The 16,848-nt window shown below is 43.6% G+C and overlaps 1 protein-coding gene across 7 annotated transcripts in view; it reads left to right on the top strand.

The window, feature by feature from the left end:
* Positions 1-16,848, top strand: part of sns (sticks and stones) — a 266,845-nt gene that overhangs the window by 70,116 nt on the left and 179,881 nt on the right. The gene's annotated exons all lie outside the window — the stretch shown is intronic.

The raw sequence follows: 16,848 nt of genomic DNA, 5'->3' as shown, positions 1-16,848 counted from the left end.
TGGAAATTTGCCATATTCTGCCGTAAACTTCAGTATGCATTAGAAAAAAAAAAAAAGAAAAAGGGAAAGTTAAATTTCGAACTTGCGAAATATAATTTCAACGAAGCCACGAGCTCGCTCGCAGGCAACTGGTATAACACAGGCTCGCGCTTTTTCAAGTAATCGAAGTTTCGTCGATTCTCTCTCTCTTTCTCTCTCTCTCTCTCTCTCTCTCTCTCTCTCTGTCTCAGTCAACTGTCTTTTTCCGACCGAGCGAGAAACAATGAAGCGCGTTCGTTCTGACATGGAGTACTGTATACGTATATACAGTTCAATGAAGTTTCTCAAATGAGTTAAAGAAAGCAGGGAACTGGATCGGGATAATACCGGAGCCGACGTAAGGGCGGTCGGGTAAACTCGGGGTATTGGAAGGAAACAGGTGAACCTGGAGCGAGGAATATAAACGGATAAGAACACGCAACGATCGTGGAGGAAAGTATTTACCGAGTACTCGGAACGGAAGGAAGGCCGAAGGAAGAAGAGCGCGGAGCTACGGGGAGCGCAGGGGGGGGGGAAACGGTCGTTCCGGGTTGAAATGGGAGCGAAGGGCGATAGAGGAGCCCACTTCGTTAACCGACGATAAAATCCACTCGACTTAATCGATCCTTTTTGTCTCTGCTCGTCTAGCTACGCTCGCTGCCTTACTACCTCGCCTTTGTTCCCCGAAACTGGCGGATAAAGCGCCTCGTTTTCTCGAGCTGGAAGAATGGCCGGCTCGCACGCTCGTTCGCGTAGTTATGCGGCGCCGGTGTTGCACCTTGACGATGGCGATGAAGTCGTCCGGTGATTTGATAAAAAGATGAGACCTCATACATAATCGCGGCTCACCGTCAACCGCGCGGTCGTCATCGTCGCCGTCGTCATCGTCGTCATCGTTGTCGTCGTCGTCGTCATCGTCGTCATCGTCGTCATCGTCATCGTCGTCGTCGTCGTCGTCGCCGTCGTCGTCGTCGTCGTCGTCGTCGTCGTCGTCGTCGTCGTCGTCGTCGTCGTCGTCGTCGTCGTCGTCGTCGTCGTCGTCGTCGTCGTCGTCGTCGTCGTCGTCGCCGTCGTCGTCGTCGTCGTCGTCGTCGAAACTTGGAGTTAAGTATCATCCATATTTATCGTCGCGAGCGCGCACGTCTCTCCGCATTTCTACGGGAATAACGTTCCGCGCGAATTGTCCGGTCCCACTTTTCTAACTTGCAGATTCACAAGTCCCTTCCCCCCATTCTATTAAACGTGCGAATCTGTTTGCGCGACGAAAACACGGATTACTCTCAATATGCGGTCATTTTGCGCCGCATTCGCGTTTCCCGCCGCTGAAATCCGCCGCATGAAATTTTCATAGAACGACGATTTTTCTCAATTTTATCACGTCGACCATTCGCGAGCGTGTTTTCCGTCATGCAGAGATTGTATTAAAATTGAAATAATGAATTTTGAAGGAAAAGTAACACAGGCAGAAATAATATTTTTTAAATGTATATCACTTCTCTGAACGAGACAAGAAAAAGTGTGACGATTGGAAAGATAGAAAAACGGAAAGGAAATATCACATTTTTATAAAAAGTGTATTAGAAATAATTTTGTCATTAAATAACTAGTTATCCGTTCTTGTATTTCCTTTGTTAAATGTTTAATGTTTTTTGCAGATTATATCTAGAAAATCATGTAAAAATCGTTCCTTTTTGTAATTGAAATTAATAAATCATCACACGTTACTATTGTTATCTGAAACAACTAACTCATTATTCTAATTATCTCAAACTTGATTAAATTTTCCCATTATTTCTTATCGTCTCTTTGCTTTATGAACGCACTAATAAGAAAATCAAGAATAGAATTCGCAATATCAATCGCACTTGCTTAGAAAAAAAAAAATTAATCTTAAATCAAGAAAAATATTCTCATAAATAAGCGAGAATATTATAACCTGCTTAAAAATTTTAATCTCGATTCGATTGAATTTGTATTGATACAAGTATCATTTCTCTCAAGATTAAAAATCTTCTATATGAAGATCATAACATTCTTGCTTGTAAGAACATATAATCTTGATTTAAGACTAATTCTTTTTCTTGCGTATAAAATCTACGTTATAAATCTTGTGTGTGGACGGAAAGCCAGGCAGGGCTTCTATCTTTACAGATGGAATTCCCGCCTCGCTGTGTACATAAAAAAAAGAGATGACCGACGATCTCGGAGAAATCAATCGTCCGCGTCCGGTCTGGTCCTTGCTTGCCAGCGGCCGGGAAATACTTTAAGAGTTCGGATGCGCTATCGAGCGCATCGATAGCAAATGACAGGCAAATCGCGATCGCGGCTGAGGCACGCGGAGCGGGACATAAACCGAAGTACGTGCTTGCGGAGCCGGAGCCTGTCGTCGTTTTGCGCGATGAACGGCATATCGAATGCCGCGGCGGTAAAACTTTCGCATCGGCAAGCACGGGTCGCTTTTATGTTAAAAAAAACCGATCGTGCAGAACGGACACTGTCCCGCGGGCGCTCGTTTTCGCGTTACATTAAATCTCATGATATTTACGAGCGAGTGACGTGTACATTAGTTCTTGCGCGCACAGCCGAAGAAGCGGCGAGGTATCGGCTTTGGATATCGAAGGACACTAATGGGCGCGCTGAAAGGTGGGCGTATACGAAAGTCAATTCTAGAACGTGTTAGGCCACTACCGGGCACTTTAAATGAGGCTCGAAGATTTTAAAATCGAAGAAATGGAAGACCAAAGACGTGCGACTAAAGTTCTAAAATTTTACTTTTAAGCAATCTATTACGTCAAGCAAATAGGCTATAATATTTAAGGCTCGATGAACGTGATAAAATTAATAAAAAGTATAGTTAATCGCATTTGGAAAACTAGCTATTATGTTTTCAAAAATGCTGAATGATTACCGCTGCCTATCTCGTTTTTGGAATACTGTAACAGTTCTAAAGGAGTAATCGTATCTTGACAGAAAGGAGTTGATTATGAATTTATTACGATCATCGTATTATCAAGTGGCGAAATGATACGTAGAAATCACTCGTTGTGTGCATACGAATCGCCACCAAAGTGCTTCGATACTCGCGAGTTTATGCCGGGCATCATCGACGCGTAAATAACACCTCGCCTACCTCGCAACGACGTCGGAGATAAAATTTGGTTTATTACTAGCATTAGCGACTTTGACTGGAGGTGAGGCTTACGGAAGATTACAGTAGTTGGCCGGTTTAAACGCGAACGAGTTCGGGCGCCGAGCGCGAGAGGTTCACGCGGGACAGAAAGACGGAGATGACGAGCGTTTTCCAATTAGAAGTCGTGAGAGTACCGGGCGATCGATGATCATCGTACCCGGGTGAAACCAGTCTCTCGGCCGAGCGGAAAGTACGCGCGGAGGAGAAGAGAACGCGCGCGGGCGCGCGAGAGAGAGCAAGGGCGGGACGATTCACATTTCAGATCCTTTCCCACAGTGTCCGGTAGGCCGAAACGAGTCCGCTGCCATCTCCACCTTCCATTTCACCTGTCCTGTCCGTCCCGGCTCTCCTTCGGCCGGTTTTCGTTTCTCTTTTATCCTTCCTTCATCCATAAAATCGTAGTATATTACCGGGCGCGACTGTGTCGTCCCGGCCACCTCCACCAGCCTCACCGGACTCCTATCTATCGTCGCTATTAATATCATCGCTATGGCACAACAACGCTATCTCTACCGATGTCAGTGCTCGGATAAGCTAAGACAGCGTGCACATTTGCGCACGATGACGGACGAGCTGCGAAAGCGCCGAGGGATGAAGTAGATGACTCCGATCCTCCCCGCCTATGAAAATTGACGTCTCCCGAATGATTGATGATACCGTATATATGTATATACCGAAACAAAAAGTTGTTTGTGTATTAAGTACTACCCCTGCGACGGCGTTGAATATTCTAATTCCTGGAAACTCGTTTACCATGAATGAAATTTTAACTTATCGTTTTTCGATAATCGCCGAGATACGATAAACAGGTGAAAAATTCGCGGTAAGAAAACCGGAGTCATTTACAAGGTTTCATTTACAAGTTTCATTTCAGTTACTCTGATTTTGTACTCGAGGTGATTCTCGCGGATTATGGCCTTGGTCCATTCACTCTCGCTCCGAATCTTTATCTTAATTGCAACGCGGACTGCAATCTCGTTCACACAGTGAGGTATATACGCAATTGCGATCGCTCCCGCGCGATTGAAGAAAATTTCAACGTACACGCGAGTAACGTAATAAATTATACATAAACCTCGTTAAACGATTCTATTGTATTTCCCATTTTCGAATTTATATCTCTTATCTCTCGCAGCCTTGCCCATGTGTACAAGGCTTAACTCGTCTTCTCGTTGCCTCTGTCCCCGTTCCATTCCTCTTCATTTCAGTTTTTTTGTTTCGTGGCCGGCTCGAAGCAGGTCGTAAGTGTGGATGTTGGTTCTCTGACGGTTTGCTCCAACAGTGAGCCACGTGGCCGTATCTGGAATGCGTAGGTAGCCCCCCTCCCCCCATATCAAAATAGGGCTTTTGTCGATCGCGGTAGCGCAAACGGTATGGCTACGGGCACGGTTATGGGCACGGAGACATTCTGGAAAATGGAAAAAGAAGGGCATTTCAAAGAAAACGACAGTCCTTATTTTATAATATTAAAATCGGATAGACGCGTGCTGTATGCGCTGATTATATACATATCTACATACATATCTACACACACACACACACACACACACACACACACACACACACACACACACACACACACACACACACACACACACACACACACACACACACACACATATATACACACGTACATACACATGTGTATATACCTGAGTACATGCGTACAATTATTCCCGCACAACTACTAGCCTGCTTGACATTTGAGAAGCTATCAAGACACACGATCTCCGCGCTGACAGTTACTTTCATAGTACGGAATAAGCAAAGCGAGGAAACTAATCAGCGTCGCGGAGGAGACGCTGCAAGTAATATACTTTTTTCGAAATAAGAAATTCTATTCTTATCGTACAAATAAATTTAATAGAAAGAGGAATACCAATTAAAGCCAAACGCATTATAAATAGCCTCCATCATTTTTTATATTTTATCTCTATATTGTATTTTAATTGTAACTATTAAATACATCTTTTTATTTCCTAAAATATCCCGGACGGATCGAAGTGTGTATTTCTATCGTGCGACCTTTTGTTTTTATAAAATTTTTTATTAATATGAACTTCTTTTTATAACTGACATTTGCTTCCCGTTGCTGGCTCTATAAATATTGTCGGCGATTGTGTCTTGCGTCACTATGCAACTGCCATTTGCCATTTATACGCGTTGCAAAAGTTTATCCTGGAGGAATGGACGGGGGTACGTATTGACTACCGCGACTTTGAAACAATTGTCATTTTTCTCAGCTACCGTATCTGCAAGCGAGGAGAAGTCATGGGGAGAAGTCTCCGGGACACTTTGTACAATACCGGGATATCTGGACGCTGGCTGTATTCACAGCGGCAACTTTTTTTTTCCTTCCCGACAGTTCGCTCTCTCTATCACCCATCCGAGCTCTCGGATCTTAACAACTTCGGCAAGAGATATCGCACTGATCGTGCCAACGATCGAATCGTGAAGAACCCGGCCCAGCTTTTACTGAAACTTATGCGGGGAACGTGACTGCGTTCCCGCAGGATGTGCGAAACTCGGTCGAATTCCACGGTGTTTTCCACTTGGAGGATTCCACCGAAAATTGATAGCGTCTTCGATTGAAGACGCGATTTTCGAAAACAGTTACACTCAATTCTCGCAAGAATTTGTATTTATCTAAATAAAATTTGGAAGTTAAAATGTATATGCACAGAAAAAAAATTAGTTATCTTAAATCAAGAAAAATATATTCTCATATATAAGTAAGAATAATAATTATAATCTTTTTAAAATTTTAGTCTTGACTTGATTGAATCTGTATTTTCTTATTTGATTTTCTTATTTTCTTTTGCAGATCATGTCTAGAAAATTATACGGAAATCGTTCCTTTTTATAATTGAAATTAATACTCATCACTTATTATCTATTTACTATTATTATCTGAACTTATTCTGATTATCTGAAACTTGGATAAACTTGTGGATAAACTTTTCCCATTATTCTTTCTATGTCTTCTTGTCTTTTTGCTTTTTGCTGCGCGAAGAAATAAAAAAATCAAGGATAGAATTTGCGATACCAATTACACTTGTCTACACAGAAAAAAATCAAGAAAAATATTCTGATATATAAACAAGAATATTATAATCTCCTTAAAAATTAATCTTGACTTGATTGAATTTGTATTGATGCAAATATTATTTTTACTCGACTCAAGATTAAAAATCTTTTATATGAAGATAATATCATTACTTGTATATATATATATATATATATATATATATATATATATATATATATATCTAATATTCATATCAATACTAAAATTCTTATAAATTTTATAAATTTATCTTTATAAATTTTTATAATATTTGGACTTATATAGTCTTGATTTAAGACTATTTAATCTTTTTTCTGTGTAATAGAAAACTCGATATAGTGAAAACTGTTCTCTTTATGCGCGTTAAATAAAATTTTAGTTGGTAACAGAGAAGAAAAATAAAACATAACATAAACGTTAAAGATCCCAAGATAAAGATCGCATTCGATCGCCTCTCGTGATGATGCCTCTAATCCTTTGTCATTCACGAGGAAAAGTGTTGTTTTCACATAAACTCGAAAAGTTCGGAGCAACAACAATTTCCGCGTGAATCGTGTCGGTGGCCATTGCTACGGCCCGCCGTTTAACTTGTCCTATGTGTGCCTCACTTCGGAAATGGCAAACGATTACAAATGTCATCTCGTGAGCCAATCCAATATACTCCTGTACGATTGGTTCGTACGTTAGTTTCGAAAGTTAATCGAAGGGATCTTCGGCAGGTGTCACGATGGCGCAGTCACGTACTTCGCGCAACTTCCGAAAGTCGAACCGATTTCTTTACGACAGTTTCAGAAATTACACGCTTCCGGGGTATCGCGAATTTCATTTCGTCAGACGAATCTGCGTAGACATGTAGAATCTGCCACGTCAAACACAGTCTCCGCTTGATCAAATATTTCGATCAAATTAACATGATACGTAATGGCGAATTAATAATAATTTTCTCATATAATTTTCTTTTTGTTCCCCGAAAATCGAAACTCGAAAAATATCCCAATTTTCAGAACGCGTTCGGAATAAGTTTACAGAAGGTACAGCGATCAAAAACGGTGTTGTCGGGACACTAGATACACCCAACGATCGAAAATTGATGTATTACGGGCCGAGCTTATGAATATTAACCGCAATGTGAAGCGGCAAACGTTTCCATCGAGTTAACTCTTGATCTTGTGTTTGAGTAACATGATACTTTCGATAAAACTCGCTCAAGCCGGAAATCAATTAAGAAATTAACGTGACTACGGGGTTAGGTGGGGGGGGGGGGGGCAGGCTGAGGTTTTAGAGATTCTCTCATAAAACTCGTTTGCCAGTAAACTGCCGTTAGATGCGGCGGCCTCTGACGCCGCTTCACTTCCGCCATTACCCAATCTCGAAGAGAAAATCCTTTGTCGATAAAATGTCGAGGAGTCGAGAGTGGCCGGGGTTGGAGAACGGGGCTGCCGGGTATAAAACGTATACGTATATATGTGTGTGTGTACAGGAAAATACCGATTCGCGCGTATGCGAGGGCATGATTGTATTCCGCAATGCGGATGAACGATAACGCCGGACGGAAAAGAAATATTTGCTTCCCCGTGTTATATAATGCATATTAAACGCGGTCTGTTTAAACGGCCGCGAGTGCAAGGTACAGGACATTTACTTGCACCGAGTGCAGATGTGGCCGTTTTGGTTGTGTCAAAGTCAAGTGTCACAGATGAGAGATCGTGGTAAAACGTAGAAGAAAACGAAAAGGTTGTTCTTATTTAATAATAATAATAATAATGAAAAATACGATAAAATGTTAATTTTTTTAATTATTAGAAATATATTTCAATATTTTAGTCGAGGATTATTGAGACATACTGACTCAGCGGAATAAATAACAGAAACAAAAAAGGCTGTACGGGAGACTTTTCTTTTAAATATACAGATACGACAAATTGACAAGAAATTTAACACTTTTGCAAAAATACGCAAGCGCACAGAACGTATGTTCCCCTTTCATTGGTAATTCCTTGCTTTAATCTTTCCACGCTCGCGAACTTGCGGAGGTTGTTGCGAGTTTTACGTCTTGAAATACACCATGCGTATATACTGAAGACTGAGGGTAACAAAGTGAAGAGATAAAGCGCAGGGAGAAGAATAGCCGCGAAGGGAGAGACGACGGGAATTAAGTCAAGCCCGTCGCGCTAGGCAAAAAAAAAAGGGGGAAAAAAAAAAAAAGAAAAGTGCGCCTCGTGGAAACTCGTTTGTATATGTTCGACACGGTCGGCTTCGCGGTACCTGTACTCGCTGTCTCTTGCCGTAGTTTTCAACGTCAAGCATACGGCACCGCGCCCCGTACATCCCTCCGCGAGTTCCACTTACAAAGGGGCGGCCTCAATTTCGAGCGGCGACGAAATTCGCGGGCGAAAGTACCGGGACGAGGGGGGAGGGGACGAGCGCGTCGTTATTCGTCAAGTATTATTAAATACGGCGGTCGTAGGAAAATTTCACGAATAAGAACGTAACGGCGATGCTGCAGCGAGAGCTGATGCTGGGAGCAGGCGCGACGTTAACGTTGCCGAAAGCCGCATAACGCACTGCGGAATTGCGCGGTATTGCAGAACACATCAGCAAATAAATTAGATTACCTCTGCCAGTTGTACGATTTGACACCGGTGACGCCTTTCGAATTCATAATTAAAACGAATGATCCGCTTTTTTTTTTTTTTTTTGACAAAGCGGTTGCGATTTCCGGGGATTTTCGTGAGTTATGAGCCATTGCGTACGGTGGAACATTTTTGAACGACCATTCTCGACCTGTTTTTGTAAATGATACCTTTTTGTATATAACAACTCCCCGGTCGTATTAGCTCCAGCAATTAAAACGGAAACACAATGTGCACCCAATGTGTAACTTCCTGACAGAGCTAACTGGATATTTGCTAGAAAATGTGCGCATGTTTTGTCGTTGCTCCATGATTTTATTATTTCGCCAAAGGCTAATGTCTAGAGTTCCGTCAAGTTTAAATTATGCAAAGACAAAAATTTCACTCTGTTGGGCAAACTCGCGACAGAAGATCGATATGAATTATGGCAATTATACGCAATCCCAAATACGTTAAACATGAGAACGTTTTTCTCCCAAATTATTTGCGAATAATGCGTGAAATATCTTAAAAAGTTTAAAGACAAAAATGTCACATATCGTTTTCTTTTTTCCCGTTGCTATTTTTATAAACGGAAACATCACATATTTCGTACGCTCGCGTTGTTTAAATGTTGTTATGTACATATATTTCGGATTTTCCGTATTTTATATAATATAAAATCTCCGGTTCGTGTACCATATATCTTTCTGACGCATAACTCTTTCCTTTAATTTCGCCGGTATTACATCCGCCGGAAAATTTGCGTCACGTTGAATACGTGCCCAATCGCTCTTCGGCCTCTCCGTTCTGGCGAGAAGAATCGCGACGACACGGATTCCATAGGCGACCAATAAATAATACCGAACGAGCCGAGTAACAAAATATCACGTATTCGCCGAATACGTTTCGAGCGTTCCGTACGTCATGCGAAGAACGAGAGAAAAAGAGTAAAATGTAGAAAGTGAGAGAGAGAGAGGGGGGGGGGGGAGAGAGAAAGAGAGAAAGAAAGAGAGAAGAACATAGAGACGGCCATTTAGCAGAAACGAAGTCGAGAAACCGAACTGGCGACGAGCACCGAGAGGTCGTAGGTAACCGCCTCCGAGGACGGTTCTTCTCTGCTGGTGGTGACACGGGCACCATGCACTGGCTGTACCTCTATACTATGGCTATACCTGCTATATATGTAGGATAGGAAGAAGGCAGAGTGCAGATAACTCTCCCTCGTCGAGAGAGTCGAGAATGAAAGGCGCGAGAGAGAGAGAGAGAGAGAGAGAGAGAGAGAGAGAGAGAGAGAGAGAGAGAGAGAGAGAGAGAGAGGAAGGGAGAGAAAAGCGATGTGGTTGCATACACTGCACACCCATACTAAGGGACATTCACTACTAAAGCGTGCCATGCTGTATACCACACTGGTAGAATTGTGTTTGCCCTTCGAACTTGCGCGGCCATGCGCCAAGAGACGTGACGGCAATTTACATCTTAAGCGCGCGTCTCACACACGTTCGACTTGCATCTTTCGACTTGCTGTTGTTTTTACGGGCAAGCAGGTAGGCAAGGCAGACAGGCAAGCAGGCAAATTGGGATGGGGTTGACGTCCTACAATGCCATTTCCTGCGGCATTAAAGCCTCGTATCGTTCACCATCGAGGAAATTGGACAGTGAACGTATCTATGTGTATTGATCATCATCGATTTCGCGCGCGCGCGCGTGTGTGTGTGTGTGTGTGTGCGTGCACGTGTGCGTGCGTGATGAACGTGTGCGGCTCCGCGCAAGCCACACGTGCCAGCTTCATTCGACGGGAACGCGGGGAAGGGCGGCGGGGGTGGTCGTATCTCTCAATGGCTTCGACGCCTTCGGGGTTGTCTCACGGCGGTTAATCTCGCCTAAATGGCATCGGACGTTGCGAGCCGTTAAGGAGCGCCACATTCCCGTGGCCGCGATTGTTTTTGGCCCATTAATGCTGAGTCACGGACCAATGTTTGTGGCGCATAATGGATGTGACGTAAAAAAGCCTCTGCGAGAGCGTTGCACTCTCTCGAAACGATTTTTTTTCCTTTCCGTAAGGAGGAATGGGACGGACCGAAATTACTGCGCCAGCGCGCTGCGCGCGCTATCTCTGCGTGTGCCATTTACAGAGACGCACATTGATTTATTTATCTGTTATATGACGTTTGTTTATTTATTTATGCACGAGGATTGCTTATAAAAAATTTTCCCACGACGGTTTTCATTTTCCAACACGGAGCTCTCTAGCTCTCTCGGATACTTTTCATGAAAACGCAAGTTTTTATATTTATTAAATTATTTTATCTTTTTTTTTTTTTAAATAAAAGTGCGCTTTTTAACACGTTTTACACGCCGAATTTACGATTCAAATTTCATGAAACCTGTTTTCGCTAAATATACGTATTTCTATCTCTAGTTTCATTGCATACGAATGAAATGTAATACATCTTAAATTATAATATACAAAATACGGCGCATAAAATGCAAAATGGAAAATTTGCATTATCTAAGCTGACACATTTATTTAAGATACTTTTTTCTCATTTGCATATTGAGGAGAAAATTCTTTTCGTTCGTTTCGTCCTTTTATAATTGCAGTTTAAACCGTAATTTCTGTTTGCGTTTTTCGTCTTTCGCCTCAAAAGCGCAACAAACAACAAAGCGATAGAACTTCGAATATCGTGAATAAGCTATAAACACACAGTGATAGTCGCGGCATGATAACGGAGTTGCATCGCCCGGGGTAGGTCAGAGATATGGTCGGTGGTACAGAGCTTTCGCGTATTTTACACTTTGGAAAACATCCCACGAGCCAGCGAACCACAAAAGGACACACATCCCCGTATGTATGTGTGTGTGTGTGTGTGTGTGTGTGTGTGTGTGTGTGTGTGTGTGTGTGTGTGTGTGTGTGTGTGTGTGTGTGTGTGTGTGTGTGTGTGTGTGTGTGTGTGTGTGTGTATGTGCAGGTCCACACCGTCTCTCGTTCTCTCTCCTTCTCCCTCTGTTAGCGAGATCTAAGGTTCCCGTGGCTGGATCCTTGTTTACCGGAACAGGTGTATCGGAAGCGTAGCTCATCGGGCGCAAAGCGCAGCGCAGCAACGTAAACAATTGTTAGCATACAGTGGTCGATGTTCCGGGCACCTGCGAACTTTGTATCGCAGCGGCAGCCCCCGACGGGGGACCAATCCGCGCAGGAAGGCCAAAAGAGAGAATTTCGAAGCACGCTGTGAATAATCGCGATAGAGTGGTAATTAAAAATGCATTAAATTATAATAATACGCGAAGCATTTCAATAATTTGTAATGGGGGAGGAGAGAGAGAGGGGGGGGGGGAGGGAGCGGGCGGTCCAGGCGTGCGCTTTTCGCAATTGTTAATTATGAATTATGAAAGTATAATTATTTCAAGACTTATAATATTTGTTGTGTTATTTAAATCGATAATTAATGATACTGTCTGTCCAGTAATCTTTACAATGTTATATTATTGAAACAGATGGATTTTTCCGTGCAATTTAATATTACAATTTAATGTTTATTCTATAGGAAAAAACGATGCTCCCTCTAACGTGACGTTAATGCAGTAAACGCTGTAAACAGTTTATATTACAGAAATATGTGCGTGTGTAAAGTGAGAACTGAAGAGTTCTCTTCGTGAAAAAGTGTCCTTTTGATCACGCGTGTACATTTGAAATTATCTCCATTATACAATCGATAGAATTACGTAATTACATTAGAGCTACTTTTTTTATTTCAAGATGTTTTTAAACGTATCCAAGTAAATTATACGAAGTTGCTAACTCAAAAAATCTCGAGCAGAATAATATCGTCAAAGCGATGCACTTCGTCGCGTTCAAAATTAATGAGCGCGAGCATTTTCCTCCTCGCGTAAGACTCAACTTTTAATGAGGGAAATTGCAAACGGGCGAGTTGAGGCATTATGCTTCTTATCGTATCGGAAAGGAATAGGGATGGAACGATAATTTCTGGATAAACGCGCGTGGGGCGCGTTAAAAATGGAAACGCAGTGCTCCCACGAGACTCGCGCAAGAAGGAATTGAGAGAATGGAAGCTTGCGTTAAAACTCGAAAACTAACGGGGAAAGGGTTAACTCGCGTATATAATATATATATATATATTCTCTCTCTCTCTCTCTCTCTCTCTCTCTCTCTCTCTCTCGCTTGCTTGCTCGCTCGCTCGCTCGCGCTCTCTCTGGTTCTCTTTCTCTCACACCCTCTCTTCCATGATTGTATACATTTCGAAGGAGAAACGCTATGTGTGTGTGTTCGAAGCCAAAGTGATGAGTTTCTCCGAGACTACATCGCCGCTATTCACCAACAGCATACGAAGCGAACTAGAAATTGCGCACTGCACAAATGCATTGTTGTTCGCATCGAGCAATGACCGATCCTCACGTTAAATGCCGGCTGCGGTGAGGTCGGTTAACTTTAATCGTGTGCCTATGCCGTGAAATTCCTATCTCTATTAGAGGACAGCGCATTGCTGATTTTTCGAGAATTTACGATCCCCGGATTCCGCGGCGGATACGATCGAGAAGGCAGTTTACGGTTGAAGAGATCACGTTACTGTGTTATCGTCGGGCGCACGATTTAGAAAAGGACAATTAAATTATCACCGAGTTAGGGGATTCGTTATTATCGATGGAACGTCTGTAATACCAAGAAGAATCTCCTATTTTTCTGCCTGATATATTTTCCTCTGAAAATTTTTGTTGCGTTAAAAAAATGTTCTCTTTGAGAAAGAAGATATTTTAAACTGGCAACATTGTTCGCCGATAGCAAGTTCTTCAATTTTTTTTAAAACTCGTTAATCGAAGGAGGTCTTCAGCTTTTATAAAAGATAAAGAACGAAAAGATAAAGATAAAGAAATTTACAGTATTTTCTCGCGATTTTTCTATACCGCCAGGATCGTCGAGTTTGCGAGGGAAATACCAGAATCTTGAATGACGCGATGTTTAATCACGGACGAGACCACCGGTAATATCCGTTACGATGATCTTTCGCGAACGTCATGCAGAAAAATGCTGCAACGCAAAGAAACGATCCTCCTCTCGCGGGGAGATCGCGGTCGAGGGCGGCGGAATTGCTGTGCAAGAATTGCTCGCGGCAAGAATTCGAAGCGCGTCGTGTGCACGGTGGCTTTGCAGTCCGGTCGCATTGAGGACGGTCGATCGACAGGAAGATCGACGGGCGAGTGATACGTGATTTCGGCCGCAATACCGCCGCCGCCGTCGTGCTTCCTTCCGCATCGCCGTTCGGCCATGTTGCCACCGAGCAACGCGAGGCGGTCCTGCGGCGCGGCGCGGCATGGCGTGGCGTGGCCGGCCGATCGGCCGGATGGTCCATCGGATCGAGAGTCGGATGCAGCTATCGCCGGACGTGAAAGATCAAACGGCGAAATTCTCCCGGGAGGGGTGTTTCCCCTTCGTGCCGCCGGAGGGTTACTGGAAAGGAGATACAAAGAGACGGGTTACCCCTTGCGGCGCTACGCCCGGATCCGGCGTCACGGTGCATTCTATACCATCTGGCTTGGCTTGGCTTGGCTTGGCTTGACTCGGCTTGACCTGGCCTGACCGTATCGGCCTCCACCTGCAATGAGGCGTGTGCGCGCGCCCGCACGCGTCTCATAACCGTTCTCGCCTCGTAATGTCACTCGCGTCACTGTGTCAGGCGCGTCCTCTTTTCTTAGCGCGATCTATAAAAAGTATCTTCCCGGGAGTTATTTCGAGTTTATGACGGATCGACACGAGACCCTTTTTATCATTTGTTAAAAATACTCCAGCGGAATCAATTCAACGTTCCTTCACATTGAGACGTCGGTGCCCTTTAACTAACGGATAAGGTGACAGGACGTTTCTTTACATCCGATCTAATGTTTTATCAAGAGAATTGATTATTTCGTTAGATATAAAATTTTTTTTCACTTTATTAGTTATTATTAAACAAATAATATGCTCTCGAAAGTATATGCTTGTTTTCTCTGAATTATCGTCGCGCGAGAGCGTGATAATATACGCCGACGTGTCTCCATTTCTCCGTGAGATAAACGCGATTCCGAGCGAACCCACCCCAGATCTCATCGTTGAATTACCTATTCGGAAGATAACGTTGAATTACGTAAAGTGCGTCAGTAAATAGCCAGCCACCATTATTTCTCGCGGTAGACTCGCAAGTCTCACGGCTGGTGCGCGCATTGTATGAGGTTACGCTAACGAGCTATCCTAATATTTGCCGCGGCTTATTGGCGTAACCCGCGATGCATCCTGATTTTACATGCAGCCTTTAAGACGCCGCCCATCACCGAAGTTCAAACTAAGTAGCTGCCACTGCAACGGTATCGCGGCGGCGCGGCGCAACTAGGGTTGATATTTACCGAGTTGGGAAATTACTTCCCCCCAGGGTGCGCTTAATAATCGAAACGATCGTCGTAAACGCATCTCCCGGGCGTGTTCTGCTGCCCGTTATTTCCACGTCGACACACGCGCTGGTCTAATTCCATGCATTATCAATTGGCGAACTCGTATTTGTGTGAATTTGCCGTGGGTGAGAGGCGGAAAAGAACGAGCGAGCGAGAAAGAGAGAGAGAGAGAGAGAGAGAGAGAGAGAGAGAGAGAGAGAGAGAGAGCCTCTCCGCGGCACTTCTGCCTGCTATCGATTCTCAACCGGTCTAGGTCGAGCTATTCGTCGGTCGGAGTAGGTCTAACCACCCTCAATCTTCTCCAAATCCGCGCTTAACCCACCATTGTACCGGTGAGAAGAATCTAAGAGCTGGAAAGAGCTGCGCAGGCTGCTTATCACGAACTTACGAACTATACGGAACATTCCTCAATGGTGAATACTTTGACGAACTTACAGGCGATTTTTTGTTTAGCGGAAATTCGCGGGAGGACACAATCACAGATATTTCCTTTTTTGCGTTATAGTGATTTCAAAGATCGCAGCGTATACTTGAAGTCTCGTGTTCTAATTAAATTTTAAGAGATCAAGTAAAACAAAATATATCGGTTAAAGATTTTTGTTGTTTTATTATTTCAATTAAAAAAAAAATGTATGCACATCACAATATATAATGTAAAATACTTTTAGAGAATTTTTTTTAAAAGCTGAAATCCAATTAAACACGTGAAATTCAATTAATTTGTACAATTGGAATAGAATTCACTTTTGTCATATTACGCGATATTCTTTATCTCAAGTATAGCGGGATATTTACGCGGAAAAGTTAATTGTCCATCAATAATCGCGCGTGAGAGCGTGAAGAAAGTGCACGCGCCGCGTGGCTGCTCGTATATCGATGACTGATTAACTTTTCCGAGACTACAGCAAGATACGGAAGTTTTCCTCGAGTTTTATTCTCTCGTCGAGAGAACCGCGGTACATAACGAGCGCCGTTCTCTCTTTCTTCCTTTCTCTCTCTCCCTCTCTCTCTCTCTCTCTCTCTCTCGCTCTCCCCTTTCTTTCGCTTGCCTTCTCTTCGAAGGGCGTTCACACGCCGCATGCTCGATTACCAAAGAGCCTCTTTGCAACAAAAGCTTCTCGTAGCAGTTAGCCGTATCGAGTTGAGATCGATCGATCGGCGAAGAGGTAGAGAGACCATTGGCTGAAACATTGTGCGCCGCGGCGAACGGCAGGCGATACTGATAATATCGACGACGGCCAATAGCCGGCACAGATTAGCTACCCCTAGTCGTCGTGGCAGTTGGGCGATGGAAGCGATGGTCGCTAAGTGACGTCGATTAATGATTGATTCGCGAACGATGGCATTCCGGACGCGGACACGTACAAAAAAAGAGCTTTAGCTCCTTTTTTTCTCTCTCTCTTTCTCTCTCTCTCTCTCCTTCCTCATACACGTCGCTTACGCGAAATCTCGCCCCGTGATCACTCGGACAGCCTGTGCATCGCTCGCGTCGCTGGCGCGCGCGTCATTTTTCATTTTCG

Source organism: Pogonomyrmex barbatus, unplaced genomic scaffold (genome assembly GCF_055798465.1).
Source record: "Pogonomyrmex barbatus isolate J1 unplaced genomic scaffold, ASM5579846v1 scaffold14, whole genome shotgun sequence".
NCBI classification, from domain to species: domain Eukaryota; kingdom Metazoa; phylum Arthropoda; class Insecta; order Hymenoptera; family Formicidae; genus Pogonomyrmex; species Pogonomyrmex barbatus.
The sequence above is the reverse complement of the archived record's forward strand: the minus strand, read 5'-3'. Positions and strand labels throughout refer to the sequence as shown.